Source organism: Elaeis guineensis, chromosome 3 (assembly GCF_000442705.2).
Source record: "Elaeis guineensis isolate ETL-2024a chromosome 3, EG11, whole genome shotgun sequence".
Classification (NCBI taxonomy): Eukaryota; Viridiplantae; Streptophyta; class Magnoliopsida; order Arecales; family Arecaceae; genus Elaeis; species Elaeis guineensis.
The window spans coordinates 15,158,482-15,169,490 of NC_025995.2; the positions used below are offsets into that span (position 1 = coordinate 15,158,482).

The following is an 11,009-nucleotide window of genomic DNA, read 5'->3' on the forward strand; positions in this document are numbered from 1 at the left end:
CAGCAGACTATAATGAATTGTTCTGACCATCTGTTAACAGCCAAAATGGATCATTCAAGAGCATAAATAATGAAGACAACTATGCAATAAACTAATGAGACAGGCCCAACTCGACCAAGTTCCAATCTAGACCTGAATAATTTGGCTATATGGCCCGGACCCAATCCAAATGGCTTGCTAGAACTAAAATATTTTTCCATCGAGAGGATCCGACTTGACCGATCAGCTATTTAGTTGGATCCGTGTCCGATATCAGGACCCAAATATGAAATCGGGTCAAGTTGGGGTCGGCCATAGCCCTTCCATCAAGACCTCTTCGCAGCTCTCACTGTGAATAGTTTTGAGTCATTCTTACCGTGAGATGAAAAAGCGAGGGCCACGATCCTTCCTGCAAAACGGAAAGCGTCCTCCGTGCCCTTTGCTGCCTCTCAAAACCCTCGACCCGCCGCCTATTCGCTTCAATTGCCTCTTCGCTGTACCTACTATTGTTCGCCTATCTTGATCGGTGGTGGATGATCGCGAAGAATCAAAGTCTCCAAAGGATCTTACGCTGTTTTCTCCTTTCTTTCTCGGTATGGTGGTGGTCGTTTAAACACTAAACCCTAACCAAAGATATAAAATGTTGTCAGTTGTTTTTTCCTTCTCTCGTTTTTTGTTGGACTTATTAAATCATAATCCACCAATCATGTTGTGGTTTGAATTTGTTTGGAAGAATTCTTTGTGAGAGTCTGTATATTGGGACAAGAAGTTGATAGTATTTTATGATTTTGTCTCTGTGATAATTTCCAGTGAAATATTCTGAAATATACTTTCCTTTTTATGTGAAGAACAATCGACATGTTTTAGATCTAATGCGTAATGACTGCTAAGATGGAACCCCTTTGAAGTATTAATATTTCATTTCTATCTCAAATTGCAGTATAAACTCTTACTGGTGAAGTCCTAATTGATACTAAGAAATCAACTTGATTTATATTACTTAAAAGTTGGGACTGCCATCTGTTACTTCATATTTTTTAATTATTTTATAGATGTAAATATTGATAGACTATAATTTGAAGTCGGGGCGGTGCAGTGTAACTTCAGATCAAGGAATTGTTTATTCTCACTTCAACATCAATTCTTTGTCCATAGAGGAAAAACAAAAACAGAGAAAAAGATAAGAAGCACCAGTTTAGTGTTTCCTTTTCTTCTTTCTGCTTCTGCCATTAATACATGATTGTTCCAAATATCAACTTTGTTTACAAGTTAAAACATGCCCATTTCAATAAGTAGGAAATAAATTGCCTTGCATAAAGGTAGCATTTATCTTCAAATTTTCTGAGTTTTGGATTTAGAGTAGTAGGTTATTGGGTATTATCTGTTCAGGAAGATGCTCCTGTGATGATGAAACTTTCAAGTTGCCTCTTTTTATCGTTCCAATTGCTGAAAGCAGCTTTTTAATATGCTGGCTTCAGTGTGGAGATGAAGAGACATCTGAGGAGTTCTGTTTCCTAAATTTTTTGTTCTATGTCAGAACAACAAGAAGAGAGAGAGAAGAGAAATCCCTCTGTTTTTTAGCTTGTCAAACAAGATAATGTAGTAATCATAGTTTATATCTGTCTTCTTTCCTATCATTCTTTGTGACCTACATCATTTGCATGAATGGATCGGTAAATATTTTTTTTTTTGTTTTGTTTAAATTTTTGTAGAAGTTAGGTTTTCTTTATCTTTTCTTTATGTCATACTTAATTTGTCATTATAATCATATATACATAATTCAAATTGTGACTTGGTAATTATGTTTTTTTTTAATCCTATTTCGCTATTTGTGTTATCTATTGAGAAACAGTTCATTGTAACAGCTGGACTTTGTAATTGGTTAACTAGGTACTTTAAGATGAGATTGGACCCTGTAGTTAAGAGTTCTGGATTGTTGAGCGCAAAGTCAAATGCTACTTGAGAAAAATCCTGATTATCCTAATTCTTATAGAAATTATTCATATTTCATGATTTTATTCATGCTATCATTATTTCCTGATTCAGAATTGACATTCTATTGATTTTTTAACTTTTCTGAATTAATTGGGTTCGGACTTGATAAACTAATCTTATACAGGCTTCTGTGCTTCTTTGGTACTATTAGTTTGATCTTTATTGAGTAATAACAATTCTTACATATTCATAATGCTTGAATGATGGATGACTTAACAATTCTTTGATACTATTAGTATGGTGGCAGCCACTGTTTTAAGATGTGGTGCATATGGCGGCATATGACTGCATATGCGTATGCAGATATGCAGTCTCTTGATCGAACGACATTGCTTATATGCTGTTACTATATGTTATGCTGCATATATAGCTTGCTTGGTATTGCATATGTGAGGTAGCATTCTAGAGCCACATATACCACCCACTCTTACATAGGCTTGTGCACGTGAAGTGGGTTCAAGCTGATGCTTAGGTTTGCTTTGGGTTTCATGTGAAGCTAATATGGTTTTAATAGTGTCAAAATGCAATGTTTTTAAAATGGACTAGACTAGCCGATTTGACCAGCTTAATCGAGAACTAGTCGCTTGTTTGGTCCAATTCAAAGGATATTTTAAAAATGGTCAGAACTCAGTCAAACTCGGGGGAACCAGATGAACTGGTCAGACCGGCTGCTCTGGTCTGGTCCGGTCTGACCACCTTTTTTTTTAACTCAAAATTCTTAAAGTCGAAACCCTAAGCAGCTCGTTTTTCTTCTCCAGCCAAAACCCTAAGCAGTTCTCCCTCTATTTGCTTTCTTCCCTCTATTTTGTGGTCTTCAATGGTCCTTTCTCTTTGATTGTCTTCTTTTCGATGGCCGATGATGATGGACATGGCGGATGCGGACGGAGGCGAGGCCTACCAATAATATTCTTCCCCTATTGCTTCTCTCTTTTTCCCCTCTCCCTCTCCCTCCTTTCCGACCTCTTCTCTGGCTGTGGCTTGCCTGGTCTCTCACTCTTCTCCCTGCTTCTTTGTTGCGGCACCCTACCACAGTGTCCCAACTCTAGTGGCTAGTGGCCCCTCCCCCTCTCACTACTGCCCTTATGGCTACTGTGCTGCTTGTCATAGTGGCCCGCAGCCAGCAATGGTTTCCCTCTCCATCTTCCTCCCTCCCTGCTTCTCCCCTTCTTCCTCCCTCAGTCCCTCTTAGCTTAAGTTTGTTAGAGTTTTAGAGATATTAATTGTTGAATAGCTATTCATATTAATAAGTGATTTAGCATTCCTAATCATTCTCTCAAAGATTATTAATAACCCAAATTTTGTATTCTCGATGTATCAAAACTTTGTTTCTGTTGCATTAGAACTAGGAGATGCCAAATGTTTCAAATGTTTCTGTTGCACTGGCCATTTCCCCAACCATATGGTGGGAAATATTTGTTGGCTTCATTAGCTTACATGATAAATCTAAGGGGTTCTAATTAAGGACTGTTTGATATCCATGGAACTTTAAGATACTAGAATGTGATTCGTGTATCAGTGCTTCCATTTAGATGATTTGACATCTGCTTTTTCAGCATGTAGCCTAAAGCGCATCTGCATGATTATTGTTCTTTTGCTTTTTGAGTGGGTAGGGAATATGATGATTGCTTTTAGTTAAGGAATTTTTATTTTGCTATCTATTTGACTTCCCTCAACCTGTTAGCTATTATGCTTCTTCAGATGCTTGTGTGTAGTTTTTTAAGGCTGTGATTAAGGGTTTAGCCCCTCTTTTCATTAAAAGTGAAATGGAAAACTCTAGGATCCATTGGTATTATTGTTGTTTTTATATTTTTGTTTCTCTATAAATTAATGAAACACCACATGGAGATGGATGTTGAAGATAGCATTTGCATGAAACATTTGCTCTTCCTTTCTTTTATTTTCATCTATTTTAAGAAGCAATAAACTACTGCTACCAAAATCTTTATAAGATTATAACATTTTCTAAGTAGAGGATTCATGATTCTTTCATGTTTATGCTCCAATTGAGAGTAATGTCATGTAGAGCTGTCATCCATGTATTGTTCGTTTGATTAAGAATGCATATTCATGTTTGTTCTAGTCTTGATTTCCTTCTCTTATAAAAAATAATGTGCATATCTCTATCTGTAGTTGTACTATCACACCTCAACAATGTAGAGAGATTTTGTCCAACCATTCAAATCTCTTGCAACTGCCCATAAACAACTCAATGGGCTCTTCAATTCATATAGAGATCAATGCTGGGGAATAGAGAATAGATTTCTCCTATGCTGAGGCTTTTAATCCAGACATGTAACATTGGTATGCACTTATTTTTGGTTTTTAATTATATTGACATAATAAATGAATCATTTTTGTATTTTTGCAGGATAATTAGCTATTAAGACTACTAATTCAGCACCATCTACAATATCACTGATGGAACAACTGCTGATGGAAAGTGAATCATTATTCATGGGTTTTGTTAGAAGGTTTTGCAGGGTGGTGGCATTAATAGAATAAAGCAACATCTTGCTAGACAAAAAGACAATGTTGATTCATGTAAAAAGGTTCTGGAGATGTCTGATATAGGATGCAAGAAAGTTTGAAGGAAGTTGTTCAAGGAAAAAAAGAGAAACAAGTAAATTATGAGGAAGCAAATCCATTTGGTCGTGGTGTATATCAATTTAAGGGTGACTTGCCAGAAGATGTTGAGGTTCAAGAGATTCCTCATTCACAAGCTAAAGGCATTTCCATCAATGAGAGTGGTGGTACTGGTCTTGCTACAAGTACTAAAAAAAAGAAAGAGGAAAACAATTGTGGGGAATAAATTCTTACTTCGCCAAACCCCAAGACCATACTCAGATGTCTATCAAAGCTCATCTTCAAAACCCAAAGAAATGGCATGAAAAAGACATGGCTATTGCTCGATCCTTCTATGATGCTCATATCCCTATAAATGTTGTGAATTCATTTTATTATCAGCCTATGATAGGTGCTATAGCATATATGGGATTTGGATACAAGGGTCCGGTTATAATGATTTAATTTATTAAGGGTTGACAAGAAAGAAGTTGAGTTGCTTATTGAGTCATATCGAAGCACTTGGGCTGATATGGGATGCACCATTATGGTTGATGGTTGGACTGATGGGTAGACAAAGATGACTAATAAATTTTCTGGTGTATTATCCTGGAGGAATGTCTTTCATCAAATCAATTGATGCTCCAGACTTTGTGACGGATGGCTAGTCTTTGTGTAATCTATTTTTAGAAATTGTGGAAATGGGTTGTCTGAGTAATGTTGTTCATATGGTGATGGATAATGGTAGCAACTATATGGCTGCTGGGAGGTTGGTTTGTAAGAAATATCCTTCTATTAGTTGGTCATGCTGTGCAGCTCGCTACATAAATTTGATCTTGAAGGATATTAGGGAGATGCCTCATGTGGTGGATTTAGCAGACCGAGGATCAAAGGTATCAATATTTGCTTATAATCATAAATGATGTTTGAATTGGTTGACGAAGAGGCTTGGTTTGACAGGTCTTATAAGATCATGACTGATGCTTTGCTGTCACCTTCATTGCATTGAAGAGTCTTCATGATCGCAAGCAGGACTTGCAAGCATTAGTGAGTAGTGAGCCATTCAGAAAATTGTGATTGTCTAGATTAGATAAAGCTAGAGAATCGACAAAGATCATTCTAGATGAGAAGTTTTGGAATGATGTTTTTGTGGTTATAAAAATTGTCGGTCCTCTCATTCATTTATTGCATCTTGTTGACTCTGATGAGAAGCCTGCTTTGGGTTATGTCTATGAGGGCATCTACAAGCTCGTAAAGGATTAAGAGGACATTTCAAAATAAGAAGAAATGTACAAGCCCTGCACTCGAATCATTAAGAAGTGGTTGGATAGTCAATTATGCCAAAATATCCATGCCACAGCATATTGGTTGCATCTAGCTTTTCAATATGATTAGAAGTTCTGTCACAAGCCAGAGGTTATGTTGGGGCTCTTAGATGCCATTGAGCAAAGGGTTATGGGTAGCAAGACAAAATTGTCGGAGGAGACTGGATTGTTTCGAGACTGATTGAGGAGCTTTGGACAAGCAACATCTTTAACTAGTTGCAAGACTATTGGTATGGGATGTAGTAAATATAATGAACTCAATTTTTAAATCGTATCCTTCTTTATATATAATTATATACATATCATTGATGCATGCAATCTATTCATTTGCTAGTATTTGTTTTATTTTCACCAGATGAGTGGTGGAGATTGTTTGGGCATGATGCTCCAAATTTGCGAAAGTTGGCAATTCCACTTCTTAGTCCGATGACTTCTTGGGGGTGTGAACGAAATTGGAGCATTTTCAAGTGTATGCATCCCAGAAGGGAAATGGATTGGAGTATCAAAAGCTTAATAATCTTGTATACATTCATTAGAACCTCTGTTTGAGAAATAGTTATAAAGATTTATGATTTTGTAAATTCTTTGCTTCTTGTCTCTTATTCGGTCACCTCTTACTTGCTAATTTGTTATCATATTAGTGAGAACATATTTGAATTATTCTTGAATTTAAGACAATTTTGTAGGCTTTACAACAAGAAAGGTCCTATGATCCTGTTGACTATGAATGCATAGATATAGTAGAGTTTTGGGTGGTTGAGGAAGATCCAGAACCGGAGCTTGATGATAAGGAGTTAGGAGAGATGCTTAACAAATGAGGAAATGGAAAAGGAGCAAGTTCCAATACCTCTAGAGGTTAGTTTGTTATTACTTGATTAAAATTATATGTGGAATATTGAAGCATTAGGTTAATACTTATTTATCTATTTTAGAAACATACCTTGTATTTGTTTATTTGTTGAAATGTTTATGGATAATGAGGATGATGATGTGGTCCAAATTCAAGAAGTTAATTTATCATCTTTTGGTGGTGAAAATGGTGAAGAAAATGGTGGTGGCCATGGCAATAATGATGATGATGATGATGATTGGGTAGGACCACTACCTTAATTTGAAAAATGATTTGTTAACTTTGAATCAGACTTGTTGGTTCTTTTGGGATTTTGTAATTTGGTACATTCTTCAATGGTGATTTATGGTGGTATTGGAATTTAGATTGTTAGATTATGTATCTGGACTTTGTCAAATGATGGTTTATGGATTAGGTATGATGATGTATTTGAATAATTGAATTTGAATTTGAACATTATAGGTGGACTTTGTTGGGATGATGTATTTGTATGTGGATTTGAACTTGTATGAGGGCTTTGTTAAGATAATAGCTTATAGAAGGTATTATATTAAGCAGATCATGATTTGTTGTACTGCCCCATGCCATCCAGTATAGGGCGTACCATACCAATATATCGTTCCACCTCATAAAGGGACATCGTACCATCTCATACCAATGCTACCATACCATACCAAACCATGTATTGACACTATAATAGGATTTTTCTGATATTGGGTCCGATATCGAGATGCGAATCTTGAAATAGATTCATATTATTTTGATTTATTTGCATGAATTTGGTGTACATTAATTGACAAATAGGCTAAAAAATTATATTTTTATGTTTGCTTTTTTCCCCTTTTTTTGTGATTTTTTTTTAAATTTTTTTGAAAAATAAGAATACAATTATGTTGTCATAATAACATCTTGCTGATGTCACTGGTCGGATCTACTTGTTGGATCGGTCTAACCGGTCAACCCGGGAACCAGACAGCTTGCCGGTTCGCTATCCAGTCCAGTTTTAAAGATATTGTCAAAATGTTTTTGAGTAAGATATGGTCAAAATGTTGTTTATGTTATTTTTATTTGGTATTAGATACTAGGTAAAAATACTAATTATTAGTTTCTATTGTTATTCATGTTGTTATTATTTATCCCAAAAAAAAAAAAGTCATTGTTGGTATAAGCACTCACATATGCACCCCACATACTGCATGTGCTCTATGCAGTTTCTCAACTGCCTGTGTACAGCTTCTACACCACCTACATAGAGCAGCTGCCCTTTAAAACCATTGTGACAGCATATGTAGCAGAAAGTTGATGCGGCAGGTGTTGTTCCTCCTATATGCCATTATCATCTTTGCAGCGGGAAGTCAACAGTGCCAGTCTTGGATTGGCTCTTTTGGTTGGTAGCTTTAGTGCTGTCATGCTATGCATGGTGAGGAGCTAATTCTATTGGTATTTTCTTCCTTTTTGCTGATCGGTGGTTGTGACGAACTATTTGGGGAGCCTTCGGAGCATAGGCCAGGTTTCTCTTCCTTTATAATGGTGTTTCTTTACAATTTTTACCATCTAGTGTGCTTCTTTGGATTTCCCTTCCTTTTTTTCACTTTCTCGTTAGTTTGTTATTTATCTCCTTTAGTTTGGTCTTTATCTTTGGGTCAGTGCCTGCATGTTTTTTCAAGATTTCATGTTTTTCAGTGCCTTATTTTTTGTCTATTGTTATATTTCTTTTTTGCTGTGGGGGAACAGATGAGAGTATCTATTTTGTTCCTCTTTCTTCTTTATATAGCTAGGCATTGTTGTTGGTTAGTGGAAATCTATAACTGATGAACCTCTCCCTCCTATGTAAATGGAGATGGCATCTTCTTTCAAACAATTCAGTGCTTTGGCTATCTATCATACCGAATCATATTGCAGTCAATATACATATTTCACTTTAATAACATTATCTAATCCACAGCATCCCCCTTTCTTGAAAGCAGTGCTAAACTATAGTTATAGCTTTCTTTGTAGCATCACACTGCCAGGACTGGAGACAGAATTAGATTCTGGCAATATCCCTGGCTAGGCCCACAAATCCTTCAAAATCTTTTCCCTATCACTTCTTCATTAGTCCAAGGCATAACCTTCCATGTTTTCATTTTTGTACAACTCAAACCCTCAACACCAACCATCCAAGCAGGACGTCAACACCTTACTCTCCCCAATGAATGGGATACAATGGCAATCATCATCATTTGGTGTCTCCGAAGGAACAGAACTGCCGCTTATTCAATAATCAGCGGTCTACAGCACTCCTTAATCAACTTCTTTAGCACTTTATACAAAGACTGGGCCAGCTGCACTCCAGTTAAACACAATGAACTTTTTCAACACTCCTGCACACCAATCCAAATCTATCCTTATATTTTTCTGTTTTTTTTTCTTCTTATTTTTACTTTGCTTTGTCAAGTTTTAACTCTTTCACTGACATTTTATACTTTGATTTTATTTTCTTAATGAAATTTGGATGGGTATAATGCCCTCCCTTTTACCTCAAAGAAGAAGTGCAGAAATATTCATAAAAGTTTCCTTCCACAGAGAATATGTTGCCCCATTAAAACAATTTTGGTTGCTGCTACGAATAGAGCAGACATTATTTCTGTCACATGCAAAAATCTAGTTGGGCCTCTCTTTTCTTCTCAATCTTTATACTTCTCTTTTGATTGCTGCTTCTTTCTTCTTGCTTACTCTTTGCAAGATTTATTTTACTTGATGCAATGATTAGAAGCAAATTCAGGAAAAGAAATTGGACCGCCTCACTGTATACAAAGTTTTTGTTTCATGAACTTCCACAGCTATAGTTTTGTTTTAATGCTTATTGCAGCAATTTCCCTCTCCCACCCTTTTTCTTCTCTCTTCTTTTTTGTCTTTTCTTGATCTGCAAATGTGGTTAAATAGTTTTCATGAGAAGTGGCGTTTCTGCTGAAAATTTTTGTTTGTGCTGCCTTTATGTTGAGTTTCTTTTTGTCAGATCTACAAATCTATAACTACAATTTTGTATATGCATTTCCAAACTATACAAGAAGAAAGTAGGATAACAATTATTCTATAGTTTAGAAAGATTTTGGTGGAGATGCCCTACCTCATGAAAAAGAAGACGAACTTAATCACACGCTGCAAAATTTTAGCAAACTGAATTGCCTTTTTAAATTTCGAACAAAAGGAAAAGGAAATGGAAATGTTTATATCAGTCAGCGGAAAATAATTCCATGGATGTAAGCACAGCAATAAGAAATTCTTATGAGTTTCATTCATATCTGCTTCTGTATTACTTCTTTCTTGAAGATCTAATGATACTTATGAGACCTTTTCATACTATATATAGCAGATTTCTACAAAAAAAATGTATCAGATGGTATCTACTTTCTTATTTTTCTTTTCACCTTTCTTGAGAATAAAACATTATGCTTACATTGTTCAGCATTGCAAACAAGTTATTGCCGCAATGCATGCATACATAACCTTTCCTACACACGCCGTTTTATAATTGCTTATTTTTATTTTCCCTTACTGAAGTGTTTTCCCATTGTTTTAATGATTTCTATATTCATTTAATTATTTGATTTCTTGTCCGTAGTGCTTCTCTCTCACATCCTTCTCGGAATTTAAGCTGAGTTCATAGATACCAGAAAATCCTCTCTTTGTTGGCTTGTTTTATTTGAGCAAATATCTGTTGGAATGAGAACAAAATTTAGCTCCCTGTGAATCGACTACATTCAATAGCTATTCCTGTTTTCTTCCTACTGTTGCTACCATATTAACATAAATATTTTTGTATAAACTACTTCCAACGCTCCTGCTTTCAATTCCTTGCAACACTCTGGCTGAATCGAGATCTTTTATAAGATCCACTGTGCCTGAAGCAGAAACTAAAAAGCAGTATGGAGAGGGCTGAAAGCAACAGTATTAATACTTATAGTGGAAGATAAGGCTAGATGGGAGTCCCATACTGTCCTAAGCTGGATAAATAGAATTCACCGCAGGTGTGAATCCAGCCCATCCCCCACTCTTGGATGATCAAGCAATTTTTTTTGTCTTTTCTCTGTGAGCCATGCCTCCAGAGGAGCTAATCAATGCCTCCAGAGGAGCTAATCAAGCCAAGCTTGCCAGGGATTTAATCGAGATATCCCTCCATGATGACAATGCCATTCATCCTCTTGCTTGTGCCGATATGTATGGAGTTATGTTTCTAAGAATGTAGACTGTGGGTAGATCCTGCCCTGTATAACCCAAAAAAATATATATATATTATTAGGACATGGTGAAGGGTC

The 11,009-nt window shown here is 36.1% G+C and overlaps 1 long non-coding RNA gene across 1 annotated transcript; it reads left to right on the forward strand.

Annotated features, from left to right (window-relative positions):
- The first annotated feature begins 266 nt into the window (after positions 1–266).
- On the forward strand, positions 267–8,590 carry LOC109504921 (uncharacterized). Its single transcript, XR_002163387.3, has 3 exons — positions 267–572; positions 6,548–6,716; positions 7,923–8,590. It is a non-coding gene; the product is annotated as an uncharacterized lncRNA (long non-coding RNA).
- The last annotated feature ends 2,419 nt before the right edge of the window (positions 8,591–11,009 follow it).